Below are 16,384 nucleotides of genomic sequence, written 5' to 3' on the forward strand. Positions count from 1 at the left end.
CAATGATGTTCTATAAAATCCTGGGAATGATATCATTTTGGAACTACTTGCTCTGTGGTGGTTATTGAGTAATTTTATAATCTGACTTTTAGACAAATCACCACATTCATCTATTGATACAAAATTTAGTTACAGAGTCCTTATTTTACACATGACAGCATGCTAGTGGGCTCTTCTGTTGGTTGAGGGGAGAGGAAGTTACAGGCCTGGACATTAAGCGACCTGCAGTTTCATAGAGGAGATGACACATGAGTCCAATTACAAAGACATTGTAGGAAGTTCTAAGAGTCTCACTCAAGGCTCTCATGTCTGCTCTTCTTCCTCTACACATTTGTCTTTTCCTCTCTCATCATTCAAAATTTCATCACCCATCCAGGATAGCGTCAGAAGTTCCAGACAAATACATTCCATTTTAAACTACAATTTTCCTGTTTTCAAGTTACTCTGTTACTGTTCTTCCACTGGAACTCTTTCTCCACTTCCCTTGAACTTATATCTCATTGGATCTCTCTACTTTTTCTTTACCCACTATTCTTTTCTCCTTATTTTTTTATCCCATCAAGCTTAGATTTCATGATCCAATCTTTAATTACTTGGAGAGTATTTGATCTTTCTGAATTCCCCTCTTCCAAGAACTCTGGCAAAACCCCAAACCAGTTATACCCACTTTATTTTTGCCAGCACACGTAAAGCTAAGTGCTGCACATAGGTATCAATATGAAGTTACCTATTTCAAACTCAATGGAGTTCAAGTAAGTGGATTATATTACCTAATTTTTCTACTAGGTAGCCTAGAGCCCCTTCAAATTCGTCTTGCTCAAAAATAACACTCTCCCTGGGAGAACATTTCCCCCAGTATGTTTCTCATCCCATTTTATGTCAACCCCATCTACCTAATTACCTAAGCCAGAAATCTACGTGTCACTCTTGATTGCGTTGTCTCCCTTACTTGACAATTTCAATCAATCTCAAGGTTGAGTCAATTCTGGTGGATGTTTCCATCCCCTTTTCTAAAACTGCAGTGTTACCTCTTGGTCAAGCCACCATCATATTTTGCATAGGTCACTGGAACAAACTCTTAATTCACCTCTTTGCTTACGGTCTGCTTTCTTGCCAATACTTTCTATATGTTGAGTCCTCAGTAACATTTGAAAAATGAAAATCTTATAATTATTTCCTTGTGCTAAAAAGAATTTAATACTTTCCCATCCCATTTAGGAAAATGTTGCATCTCATGAACACTTACAAGCACTGTATCCTTTGGCCACACATAGTTATTCAGTATAATTTCTAATTGTTATCTCCCCGCTTTGCACTCTATATCTGGCAATGCTGAATTTTTTATTTTTATTTTTAAATTTAACTTCTTGGACAATACTTCATCATTTCTTGCTTCTGAAATTTTTCTTTAGCTTTTTTTTTGACTAGACAGTGCTTTCTTCTTCTCTTTGTTTAACTAAATTCTATTTACCCTTTAGATTCATGAAAGTTTTCTTGAAACATATGGTCTTCATGTCATTATACCAAACATACTTCCAAATTCTTATGTAATAGCCACATAATCCCCTAGACCATTGGTTCTGTGAAGGCAGAAAGTACATCTAATCTGTCTCAGCCTCTGTTTCCTGGGATTTGCAGGGTATTCAGTGAATATACTGAAAGAATGAATGATGAAGAAATTCTTACGGGGAAGTTCTATTCATATGACAGCATGGTTGGAAAAGTGGGTTAATACCTTTTAATGATAGCAGTGTAATCAAAGACATTAAATACTACAAACATCAAAGAATAGTAGAGAATGTTATTAAGAACGATATACCAACAAACTTAACAGAATAAAAGAGACAACTTTCTCAAAAAATACAATTTATCAAAATTAACAATAAGAAAGAAAATCTGTATAATCCTAATCTCCATTAAGGAAATTAAATTTGTCACCATAAAGAAAGTTCTAGGCTGAGATAGTTGTACTGGTAAATTCTGTCTAAAACTAAATAAATAAAATCAAGGTTATACACACATTTTCATAAAAAAAAGAGGAGGAGGGACAATCATTGTATAAGGTCAGCCTAATACTACATGAAAAGGTGAGAAATACCTTAATAAAAAAGAAAATTACAGACCAATGTCAGCCATGATTGTATTGTTATGAGTTGAATTGCGTTCTACTAAAATGCATGTTAGAATTCTAACCTCCAGTGCTTAAAAAGATCTCAAGGGATTTATTCTGAGTAAAAAAAAATCTAAAAATATTACACACTTCAATATTCTATTAATACAACATTATTTTCTTTTTTAATAGCTTTATTTTTGAATTATAATTATGTATAATTATAGGAGACACAGTCATGTATGTATCTATCATATGCAGTGTGAGATGATTGAATCAAATAAGTTAATATATCTAGCATCTTAAATACTCATTATTTACTCCTCCTATTTAACTACAGCTTGGATCTTTTGACTGACATGTCATCATTCTTCCTTTCAATCTCACCCCTGCCTCACCTCCAGGCTTTGGTAACTGCTCTTCTATTCTCTGCTTCTATAGTTAGATTGTTTTAGTTTTGCATATAAGTGAGAACATGCAGTTTTCCTCTTCTGTACTTGGTTTATTTCACTTTGCATGATGTCTTCCAGGTTCACCTATGTTGTTGCAAATGACAGAATTTCCTTCATCAAGGCTGAGTAGTATTCCATTGTTGATAAATACCACGTTTTCTTTATCCATTCATCTGTTGATGGACATAGGTTAAGTCCATGTCTATTATAAACAATACTGTGATGAACATGGGAATGCAGATATCTTTTAGATATACTGAATTCAAGTCTTTAGAATATATACCCAGAAGTGGGATTTCTGGATCAACTAGTAAAATTTGTTCTCCATTTTTTATAATTTTGTCATTTCAAGAATGCCATATTATTAGTTTTTTGAAGAATTTCTATTACAGAAAACTGTACAGAGGTTCCTTAAAAACTAAAAATACAACATTATTGAAATGAAAAAACAATGGACATGAAGAACAAATTTTTGTTCTCCAGGGTTTAGGGATCTTAGAGGTGGAAGGGGATAGATGAGACTATAAAGAGGTCGCACTGTACAGATCTTTGCGTTATCTTGATTGGAGTGGTCGTCATACCAATCTAACATAGTGATAAAATGAAAACACACTATACACACATTGTATTCATGTTAATGTTCTGTTTTTTTTATCATATAGAGTTCTGTAAGATGTAACCTTTGGAAGAAACTCTATGTAAGTTAAATAGGACTTCTCTGTACTATCTTCCCAACTTCTAATGAATCTGTAATTATTTTAAAACTAAAAAGGTAAAAGTAGTATTTATTGAAGAGAGCCAGCATTTTAATTCATTGTGAATGAATACGTTGGAAAAATATGATCAAAATAAATTACTAGAAAACTAAAATTAAACAAAGATACATAAACTGCAAACCCTTTTTTTAGAATCAGGAATATCTCTCCAGTTTTATAAATATAATGAGAACAAATACGGTATATGAAGAAAATAATTTCCAAAATACTATGTTTTTATTAAAAGTATACACAGAGCCATTAATTTTGAGAATTGCTAATATACTATTTGTCTTTCTGCAATCTCAGCTAAACAAAATGTATAAGTGACATGTGATTTCACGCAATGAAAACTTATATGCACACTTTGAGACTACTCTCTATAAACACATTTAAAGATTTTGATACGAATAAATGCAAACACTTCATTTCTTCCCTGTTAACATGTCTAGGTTAGGTTTTATTCACAACATTCATTTATTCATAATTATCTGCACTATTTCTAGATTCCTGTTTTAGTGACACTGATTGTGCCCAAAACAATCTGCAGAGTTGTATTGTTAGAAACAAAACAAGAGCATTTAAATTAATTTCATCTAACTCACCATATTTATTTTTAACTGATATCCAAAAATGAAGTGATGATGTACTTTCAAAACATGTCTTCAGTGATTCCACCAGTAGCTAGTTCCATAAATTTATCCTTTTGAATTATCTTTCAATAAGAATGGTGTTCAGATCCATGCATTTCTTATGTGTGAAACAGTTTTGGTAAAAAATAAAATAAAATTCTAAATCTTTGGTTAAATGTTTGGTGATAACCTTTTGCAGGTGTTCAATAACAACATTATCACCTATCTCATTGGTAACTGTTATTAGCTTGCTATAAAACTTGTAAAACTAGATTCCATAAATTCTCAAAGTTTCATTTTCTGTCATTGAAAAAAACTTGTCTTATTTCTACAATACCTAGAAATATTAACATCATTAAATACATACAAAATATCAGATAAACAAGTTACCCTGGCTATCACTGAACAGCTTTAAATTGTTGGACCAAACTGATTTCTTAAGAAGTGAAACATTAAAAGTGTGTTCAGTGATTGAAGTGCTTTCCACAGAACTTTTGCTCTCCATGAATTTCATGGCTCTGTATGTAATAATGTGACTTTATAATCGGCTTCCATATTATTACTTGATACATAAAATAATCTTGAATTTAGTGTATTGGCATTTACTTAATTCACAGAATGTTACCATGCTATCAACGACTTTTTAAAGCTGACATTTAATGCCATGCACGAGTTTTTTGATAAAGAAAACTGTGTTGATTTGCATTTTTTAAAAAGCACCATATCTGGGCAACCACTCAAGAATGTTTTCTGTGATAAATATTATACCACGGAAACATGCACACGAGATGTAATCTCTAAACTACACCAGTTGACGGTTCATATCATAGAGTTCAGATCTAGTCAGTTTACATGAGCAATGAAGAAAAAAGTTACATAATATCAATATAATATTGAAAGTGGACTACACTAAAAGAATTGCCATGTCAGTGGTATTAGTGCATTAGTATAATCACAATGAAAAACACTTTACTAGTTTTAATTGTTCAATGAGTTGGTCTTCTATGTCATCACTCAGCTCCTGAGCATACAGTGTTATTGCAAAGTGGTATTTGATTGACTTCATAATAGTGATTCATACTGCATTTCCAATCAAATATCTTTAATACCATACGTCACTGTCTCAGCAATTGTATGTTTTCTCTAGTCTTAGCAACCCAAAGTGCTGTTTTACAATAAGACATATAAAGCACCAATATTCATATGTGAAATGCTGAGCATCTGCTTCTCTAGGCTTTTCAATTCAATACTCTTATACAAAGAATGTGGTTTTGAAAATTTATATCTTTTATGTAAATACCACATAGGTGTTAATTGTTTCATCCCTTCACTATACAATGCAACTCCACAAATGATGCACCATAGTTTTAGCATAGTATTATTAATTATGGTTAGAAAACTGATCTCATTATACTAGGATACACACTTCTAAGTAAAACAAGTATGAACTCTTTTTGGTCTTTAGCTTTTCCCTACTGTTTTTCTTCTCCATTATTTAACCTAAAGTGTCTGTAGTTGAGAATCCACACCTTCTTGTAACAAGCCCAGAGAAACTTATTTCTCTCCATGTTAATTAGCATTAAACTTACTCTTAGTATAACTAATAACGTTAAATTATAATTTGAAAAACAGGCATATTAAAAAGTAAAGTGCAACTAAAATTTTTTTTTGAAGCATCCGAAGGCTTATATTTTCTCAAAATTTTACACACACTTGGGTTATAGTGCACAAACTAACCTTAAAGTGTCACCTGTTGCTATGTGGTTCTACTGCATATGACTAGCATACAGCTTAGAGCATATGTGATCCACAATTAACTGTACCATACCCTGGTCAGAAATAATCCCATTGATCAGAAATCTATATGGTCTGGCAATGTGAAATTGCTGCAGATATTTTGAAACACTTACTCTCAATTCTTATATTTATCTTGCCTTAAAGCTCTCCACTAACGCCAGTCCAGGAGATCATGCTCTGAGCAGCCCAGGTCTAGAGGGCAGAGCAAACATTTTAAAAAATGCTGCAAACATGTTAGCTACATATTATGATATCAGTATAAAGGAAACATACAGGGTGATGGGAGCAAATATTATAGCGATCCTGCTTACATCAAAGGGTCAGGAAAGTCCTAAGCAAAGATGAATGGGTGAGGGCAGCCTTCTAGGCAGAAAATGAGGAGACATCAAAATCCATGTGCTCTAGGAATGGAAAAAAGCCTATAGTTGCTCTAGGTTGTGAGACAGAGGAAAGGCCCAGGAAGTGGACAAGAAGCAAAAGAAGAACCCAGGCATTGTGTACCATAATAATGAGGCTAGATTTGTCCTAAACGTTGAGAGATGACATTAAACAAAACACAGCAGGTTGTGGTTGTGAGGGAGGGTAATCAGATTTGTCCCACGTGGGTCTGATTGAAGAGAACTCTGTTGGAAAGAGCCTGGGGCCCAATGTTCCACTTACTGTAAAGCATAGTGGGTGGGAGAGAGACCAAACAGGAAGCCCTGGTTTTAACTTTTATTTTAAGTTCAGGGGTATATGTGCAGGTGTGTTACATAGGTAAACTTGTGTCATGGGGATTGTTGTACCAACTATTTCATCATCCAGATATTAAACCTAGTACCCGTTAGTAATTTTTCCTGATCTTCTCCTTCCTACCACCCTCTACATTGAAGTAGGCCCCTCAGGCTGTGTAGCTCCCCTCTGTGGGTCCCTGTGTTCTCATCATTTAGCTCCCACTTATAAGGTAATATGTGGTATTTGTTTTTCTCTTTCTGTATTAGTTTGTTAAGGATAATGACCTCCAGCTCCATCCATGTCCCTGCAAAGGAAATGATCTTGTTCTGTTTTATGGCTGCATAGTATTCTATGGTGTATGTGTACCACATTTTGTTTATCCAGTCTATCATTGATGGGCATCTAGATTGATTCCATGTCTTTGTTATTAATAGTGCTGCAATGAACATACACATCCATGTGTCTTTATAATAGAACAATTTATAGTCCTTTGGGTATATATCCAGTCATAAGATTACTGAGTCAAATGGTAGTTCTGTCTTCAGGTCTTTCAAGAATCACCACACTGTCGTCCACAATGTCTGAATTTATACTTCCACCGACAATGTATAAGCAAACGTTCCTTTTTTACTCCACACCCTCGCTAGCATCTGTTTTTTGTTTGTTTGTTTGTTTGTTTTTGAGACGGAGTCTTGCTCTGTCACCTAGGCTGGAGTGCAGTGGCATAGTCTTGGCTCACTGCAACCTCTGCCTCCCGGGTTTCAGCAATTCTCCCGCCTCAGCTTCCCAAATAGCTGGGATTACAGGTGCATGCCACCACGCCCAGCTAATTTTTGTATTTGTAGTAGAGACAGGGTTTGCCATGTTGGTCAGGCTGGTCTCGAACTCTTGACCTCAGGTCATCTACCCGCCTCAGCCTCCCCAAGTGCTGAGATTACAGGCATGAGCCACCATGCCCCACCTTGATTTTTTAACAATAGCCATCTGATTGTTGTGAGACGGTATCTCATTGTGGTTCTGATTTGCATTTCTCTAATGATCAGTGATGTTGAAATTTTTATATATATATATAATTGTTGGTCACATGTATATCCTCTTTGGTTCTTTTGGTTTCATATGAATTTTGAAATAAATTTTGACAATTTGTTTATATTGTGTGTGACCAGTTGTGATTGGAATATATTGTAGAAACTCAAGTAAATATCTTCTAATGACTCAGTGAATTGATTTATTCGGGATGCTTTAAAACAGTATAACTTTTCCTAATGCAGAATGTCCTAGTAGAAATAAAAAATACAGTATATCAACGATTCATAGCATTCCCAAGAAAGGATACAAGTAATTGTATCAAGTAAAATGATAAAATAATGCAAGTCTTAATGATGATGCCCAACATCAAGTCATTTTTAAGAATCACAAGCTGTGTAGCAGTATTATTGCTGATGCTTTAAAGCTGAGCCATTTTTTCTTAGATACTTACAGGATGACTTTGTAGGTAAAATACAGGAGTAAATACCTGCGCTAGATAGTTTTATTTCACAGTTATTCATTCTTCCTTTCCTGTAAGAAAATTATACATTGTTGCTCATTGACATCAGGCTTAGGGGCCCCTTATGGACAGACTATATATTGTCTGCTCTATTGATGTTTGACCTGACCATGTGATGTGCCTTAGTCAATGGAATAAATGTAGGCATGATGTATACTGTTTTTGAGAAGAAACTTTCAGAGGTACTAATAAAATTTCTATGCCTATTTGTTTCTGTTTTCTGTAGGGGTCCTGGAATGAAAATATACGGATGAGGATTGCAACTGACTTCAGCCTACACGCAGTTTGAATATTAAGTAAGTGTTGATTTATTATTGTAAGCCTCTGAGATTACATGGATGGTTGTTTCCCCAGCAAACCTGGCTAAACCATTCCAACTGCTACAATTTGACTAAATAAATGTAGTATGTATGGCAGAGACTTCATCCTTATTTGTTTATTGCTGAGTTTTCAGTTCCTAGATGTTACTAACACATAGTTATAACTCAATGAATATTTTTGGATGAATTAATAGAAGGGTGAAATGAGAGAATAAAATAATAGGTACCTTCATCACGGGGCACATTTTGAAAGTCAATTTAGCAATAGAAATGAAGCTAGATATAGAATGAGGTCACACTGAGAAAAGCTAAGAATATCAGTTGAGTCGGATTTTATGCAGTACAAAATAATTCAGAATTGTATATTTTAGCAGATTTTTCATTATTCTTCAACTCACTTTAATCTGTTGTCTCCCTCTACTAGTCCCCCAAATGTCTTCTCAATGTATATATTTAAGGTTTAATCTTTCTTGACATTTCATCAGCTTTCAAAAACGTTTACCATTACCTTTTTCAAAGCAACTTATTTCTTCTAAAATGCCACACATCTGCTGATTTTTCTATTTACTCCCCTGTTCTCTTCAGGCACTGAGCATTGACATTTCATCCTAATTCCTCTTCCTTAGCAGTCCATACTCGCTTTCTGGTTGACTTAATATATAATCACAGCTTCAATCCTACCTATTCAGGGATAGCAGATACAATATCACTTCTAATATTTACCTCTAGCCTGAGCTATAGGTGAATGATGTCTCTTTGGCAACTGAAACTAGTTTTTTTTTTTTTAAAGACACGGGCAAAGTCAAAGGTATTGTACATTTTTTAGAGATTGCATAAAATGGGTTGTTCTGATAAAATGATAGAAGTAGAATCCAAATAAGAATAAGTTGAAGAATTAACTTGTGATGAGGAAATGGAGGATAAACACAGACATCCTTGATGAAGTTTGTGGTGGGATACAGGTTGGCAGCAGTAAGGGAAAGTGACTATTTTTCAATTCAAGTACATTTCACATTTGCATGATTGGTAGCAAAAAAATAAATACATAAAAACTATCAATAGCTTTTATAAGAGGTAATTATTATGTTAGAGGGCTAAACACTACAAAATAGGCATGCATTTTAGATTTTCTCCCAGTTTGATACTCAAAAAAAATTCTTGCCAAGTTGTAAAAGTGAACATTGTATTTATGGGTTTGTTATTATTCATAGATTCAATATACTGACTGCCATTCATTAAGCCACTTGAACATGTAACTAAGGCCTCCCCAAGTTTAAAAAGCATAATTATGAGGTACACAGTAACATATAATAGTATATTCCATATATCTCTTTCCACCTGGAAATGAACATCTACATTTACATGCTTGAGATACTTGCTGGGTGTGATTGTCAATTTTATGTTGACTTGGTGCCTAGACATTGCTGTGCAAGCATTTTTTAGATGTAATTAAGATTTCAATTAGTAGCATTGGGGGTAAAGCTGATTACCCTCCATAATTCAATGGGCCTCATTCAGTAAGGTGAAGGCCTTAAGAGAAAAGATTCAGCCTTCATACTCAAGACTGCAACATCAATCCTTCCTTAGGTCTCCAGCCTACTGGTTCTGCTTCTGTGGAGATCACTGACTAATACACTGGGATTCTCTTGCTTTGTAAACAGAAATGGGAGGCAATTTGGAAGGGACTTATAAGACTTTTAAGACACAGGCAATGTGGTAGTAGTTCTATTCACTTAACAAATATTCTTTAAAATATACTTTCCAATATATATTCTCTGCAGCATTAATGATATATTCCACAATATGATTAAATTAAAAAATAAAATTATTTAAAATAATTTCAAAATAAATTTAAATTTGACATTCAATTTCAAGATGAATATATAATATACAATATATAAACCAACATCTATTTATCTCATTTATGAAATCAAACCAATTCTAGTTGTCCCTCTGTATAAAACAGATGAGGTTTTACAGAATCTCAGGTATGACATTTTGGCCATGTGTGCTCTACTTTCCCTCCATCCCTTCCTTCCTTCCTTCTTTCCTTCCTTCCTTCCTTCCTTTCCTTCCTTTCTTCCATTGCTTCTTTTGCCTCTGCCTCCTTCCTTCCTTCCTTCCTTTTCTCTTTCTTCTGTTCTTTTTTTCTTCTTTCTTTTTTCTTTCAATTTTTTTCTATTTTTTAAGTTACTTTGGTAGGCCTCTTTAGAGATAATCTTTGAATATAATGAAATATGAAATAAAATAACTTTTAATATTCTTCAATGAAGGTAAGTAATAATTGAATAGTCCCTTACTATATTTTCTTTACCCCTTTTCTACAAAACTCTATGTAATTCTGTTTATCAATCCCTCAGGTCTTGCTTTGAGCTAGATGGTAAGATATTTACTACTCTATAGAATAAACCTTAATATTTAGCTTCTAAATATCAATTTTTAAGCCAGCTTGAGGACAGCCCTTTAGGTATATCTAATGCAAAGAAGTTCAGTAACATTGTAGTTAACTGGGAAAAAGTCATCAGTGTGCCTGGCATTCTTGTAATCATTCTATGTCATATGGTTTGGCTCTATGTCCCCACCCAAATCGCATCTCAAATTGTCAGGGGAGGGACCTTCGGGGAGGTGATTGGATCATGGGGTTTTTTTTGTTTTTGTTTTTTCCCCATTCTGTTCTTGTGAGAATGAGAGAGTTCTCATGAGATCTGATAGTTTTAATAATGGCAGTTTTTCCTGCGCTTTCCCTTCTCTTCTGCTGTCATGTAAGACCTGCCTTGCTTCCCCTTCCCCTTCCACCATGATTGTAAGTTTCCTGAGGCCTCCCCAGCCATGCAGAACTGTCAGTCAATTAAACCTCTTTCCTTTATAAATTACCCAGTCTCAGGTATTTTGTATAGCAGTTTGAGAATGGACTAATATATAATGTAAGTAGATCCTCCCCACATAGGGCTGACAAAGGACCTTTTACATAAACAAAGGGTTAGACGGGAGCCTTGCCATAAGTCTCTTCATCTTAGCCATCAATGGCTCAAAACTATTAAAGGAAAGGAGAAAACTGGTCCCAGAAATGATTCAGTTTCATTCTTATTCTTTGTTAAACTCGTTCCCAAACTGAATGTGAAAGCCAACAACTAAAAGCCCCAATCATAGTTTCCACCAAAAAGATGCCAGTTTTGACAGTTCCTCTCATCTCCCGGAAGTATCTGATTTAGACGGCTCCATTAGTAGGTCAAGTGATGTCTAAATAACACTGTCCCAGCTGCAAATTGATTCAGTTTACTTTTTAAATCTCCGAATGTTTTTGTTGCAATAGAAAGTTTGGGGACCAGGCGTTCGCGTTTGTAATCCCAGCACTTTGGGAGGTCAATGCGAATGGAGCCCAGGGAGTTCAAGATCAGCCTGGGCAACATGGTGAAACCCCATCTCTACAGCCTAGGCAACAGAGTGAGACACTGTCTAAAAAATGTAAAAAGAGAGAGTTTGTAATTTCTAACTCTAATTTTTAAAATTATGTCAAGAACTGATTTTTTTTTAATTTTAACTTGAGAAAATTTATTTTCTACGAATACACCTAATTTACAAAACACAGCCAATGATTTGTCTTTTAACTATTGTGATGATTTTTTTTTTATTATTATACTTTAAGTTCTAGGGTACATGTGCATAACGTGCAGGTTTGTTACATATGTATACTTATGCCATGTTGGTGTGCTGCACCCATCAACTCGTCAGCACCCATCAATTCATCATTTATATCAGGTATAACTCCCCAAGGCAATCCCTCCCTCCTCCCCCCTCCCCATGATAGGCCCCAGTGTGTGATGTTCCCCTTCCCGAGTCCAAGTGATCTCATTGTTCAGTTCCCACCTATGAGTGAGAACATGCGGTGTTTGGTTTTCTCTTCTTGTGATAGTTTGCTAAGAATGATGGTTTCCAGCTGCATCCATGTCCCTACAAAGGACGCAAACTCATCCTTTTTTATGGCTGCATAATACTCCATGGTGTATATGTGCCACATTTTCTTAATCCAGTCTGTCACAGATGGACATTTGGGTTGATTCCAAGTCTTTGCTATTGTGAATAGTGCCGCAATAAACATACGTGTGCGTGTGTCTTTGTAGTAGAAGAACTGATTTTAAAAAGAACAGATTAAAATGGAAATGGAAATACATTACTATATTATGACAAGCGTACACATGTATCTATAACAGTTATACTCTGATAATGAGAGGCAAGCTCTTAGTAGAGATAAAATATATTTCTCTTACATAGTTACTTGCTTTTGTTGCTTCCTGTGGAATTCAAAGTGAGTTAAACAAATGAAATGGCTGAATCATTGGCTTGCTTTTTCTATGCAGAATTTAAGAACTAAAGCTTTGTGATGATCAAATATAACATTCTGGACTTTATTACATTAAACAGTCTAATACACATTTGGTTTTACATTTATTAAAATGAATTTCCTTTAGACACTTTGAATTTGCCTTCTCTGAGATCCATTTATGAATTAGGCTGTTTGGCCAATGACTAGATATCAAGGAGTGAATGAGAGAACTGTTTTCATTTGCTTCAGTGAAAATTCAGCCACATTCTTTGTATGGGGTTGATTTGTTTTCCAGTTCTAATTCCCAGTCACTCCTCATTGGTCTTTCAAAGAGAGACATTTGTGTAAATGACAATATGCAATTATTTCATAAAAAGTAACATATCCTTCCAAATGTTTATTAATGGCTTTGAACTGTCTTTTGTAAATGTTTTGGATTTGTCATTTTTTCCCCAAAACCTGTAATGAGAAAATAGATATCTATATTCGAAGTCAATTCCCAATTGAAACAATATAACTTTTTAGTCCAGGAACACACCAGGTTTAACTACTTTCACATCAGTTTCAAATTGCATTCCTGTATTTAAGGCCTCATTACAAAGAAACATGTGTCCAGGCAATACTCATATTCTCCTGTAACATTGAAATGAGATCAAAAAATAAAAATTTTTATTCTATTTCAATTTTCATCTTAGCAAAAACAGTAGCAGAATGGAATAATGTCCAAAATCTAGTTCCAGATGCAATTATTACATGTTTCTAAAATTTGCAGAAATGAAAAGCTTATTTTGAGCCTTTTAGAATAGATCATTATGATTCCACATGGCTAGCACTGACTTATGCTAAAGGCATTATAACCTGTGATATCATGTGAAAAACAAAATTAATTCCAGCCTTCACACAAAATGTTTCTGATGTCATTGACCTAGGACTGTTGTTTATTGTCTATAAATGATCATTTGCTATAAATGTATTTATGCTAAAATGAATTATTTAATGTTAAAAATATTCTACCTGAATATATTTTAATACATTAAATATATTATTTATAAGTAACATAGATGCTTACTTCCTTACAATAGGATTATGTCCAATAAAGTAATCTTAAAATGAAAATATAGTAAGTCAAAATGCATTTAATAAATCCAACCTACCAAATGTCATAGCTTATCTACACTAGCCCACCCCAAACATACCCTTAACATCTACATTAGCTTATGATTGGGCAAAATCATCTAACAGTAAGCCTATTTTATAATTAACTGTGCGATAGCCCATATAACATATTGAATACTGAATGTGACAAACAGAGTGATTGTATGGAATCTAATGAATGCTTATCACTTTTGCACCATCATAAAGTTGAAAAATTCTAAGCCAATATTATAAGTTGGGGACTGTTTGTATTTATATTAAATATTATAAATATTTAATGGAATAAATGCTTTGTGAACATTTTAGAGTAAGTTTGAATTACTGTTTCTCTGAATGACTTGTTTTGAGTAGATACAGTTATAAACTGCCATAAAATAGATCTTTTACATGCTAACTAATTGCATATTTTTTCAAGTAAAATTATGGTAACCAATACTGTGGTTAAAATACTCTTGTGTAATCGAAAGAAATGAGCAAAGACCCAGTTAGTCAGGGCTATGTGTAATGTGTACTGCTGGCCTGGTCAGATAATTTTTTAATAACTTTAAAATAAAGTAAATTAAGCAAACAACAACAACAAAAACAAATAACTTTGACATTCAATATTTAGACCTGCTATCTCTGACTTTAACTTTTTTTTTTTTTTTTTTTAGATGGAGTTTCACTCTGTCGCCCAGACAGGAGTGCAGTGGCACGATCTTGGCTCGCTGCAACCTCCACCTCCCTGGTTCAAGCAATTCTCTAGCCTCAGCCTCCCGAGTAGCTGGGACTACAGATATAAACCTCCATGCCCAGCTAATTTTGGTATTTTAAGTAGAGATGGGGTTTCACCATATTGGCCAGGCTGGTCTGGAACTCCTGACCTTGTGATCCGCCCACCTCAGCTTCCCAAAGTGCTGGGATTACAGGTGTGAGCCACCACACTTGGCTTGACTTCTAAAAAAAAAAAACTAAAATATAATTTAGTATAGTTTAAAATCAATTATCTGCCCTGATGGTGACATATTTCTTCAATGAAAATCAAACAATAAATTATTCATTCTAAATGTTGTCTTTTAGCTAATTTATTTTGTTAAAAGTGTTTTCATATTAAGCTACAGATTGACTGTTATTTTCACTGTTCTCTTGATTTTATAAATATAGTCTCTTGATTTTATGAATATATATTTCCTAGATTTTCTAAGAGATTGCCAGATTATGAACTCTTTACTCATGTAGAATTCATGCTGTTTAAGTAATTTCTTCTACGTGGGTATTTGTTTAGTATGTACACAGGAGTTGGAATAAGCCTTTGTGTGTAAAGAAATGCATTAGAAAAACACTTAAGTGAAGATTTTCAATGAACAAACTTGTATGGGTTCACAACAAGCCTAGTAATCTCTTAAGAAATAATCTACTAAGTCTTTCAAAAGTTTTGATTATAAGGCTAAATGATTGAAATTTAATTCTACACATGGCTAAATAAATAAAACTGTTAGCCAGACAATAATGGGGCTATTTTCCCCTGTAAATCCTTCATATCTTTCTAATAATATACTGTGTGAAAAGTTTTAAAAATTTTGTTAGAGAAATTACAGTGGTATTTCAGTTGGACTACATGTATGTGTATAATTAAGGCAATCCAGCTTTTATTTTAGTAATTTAACCTTCATGAATAATGCATTTGATGCATTTATATGAACTTTCTCATTGTGTAATATTAAAAGTATATCCTCAGCTTCCTTTATAAAATTGTCCATAAAAGAGTATAGAGAAATAAGATGGTACAGATAACTATAGTAAGAGTTTAGTATAACAGCTAAACACAGTATTTGAAGCTAGCCCACCAAGATTTCAATCACACCCAGATTTTACTAGCTCTGTGATTTGGATTAGGCCTTACCCCACCTGGCCTCAGGTTCCTCATCTGCACAGGGATGAATAATAACAGTACCCACCTCAGAGCCATTATGAAGATTGCAGTAGTTAATGTAGCTGCCACACATGAGGCAGCCATAATCATACCTCACCAAAAAAATGGCTGTGGAAAATTGCTTAATGTGGAAGAGAGGAATAAATAAGGAGGATAATTTTAAAAATAATAAAAAGCACTAAAAGACAAAAGTGAAAATGATATTTCTAGAGGGAGATAGTATGAAGATTTTAGCACTCAAAACAAGACAAAAATAGTACTTGTGAGTGCTTTCAGCAAAAGTTGAAATTGGCAGCAGCAGAAAGACAAGGTAAAAATGTGTTTAAGTTGGAGTTCCCTCAGATTTGATGAGTATATAAGATAGAAAACATGCTCCAGTGAAAGGCAGGAGCATGATAAGTATCCTAATTACACCAGTATAATCTGACTTGCTAACTGGCATTATTCTTTTTTCTTAAGAAATTAATGAAATTGACCAGGCACGGTGGCTCAAGCCTGTAATCCCAGCGCTTTGGGAGGCCGAGACGGGTGGATCAAGAGGTCAGGAGATCGAGACCATCCTGGCTAACCTGGTGAAACCCCATCTCTACTAAAACATACAAAAAAGTAGCCGGGCAAGGTGGCGGGCAGCTGTAGTCCCAGCTACTCGGGAGGCTGAGGCAGG

This window comes from Rhinopithecus bieti, unplaced genomic scaffold, assembly GCF_001698545.2.
Source record: "Rhinopithecus bieti isolate Rb0 unplaced genomic scaffold, ASM169854v2 scaffold_1295, whole genome shotgun sequence".
NCBI lineage: Eukaryota > Metazoa > Chordata > Mammalia > Primates > Cercopithecidae > Rhinopithecus > Rhinopithecus bieti.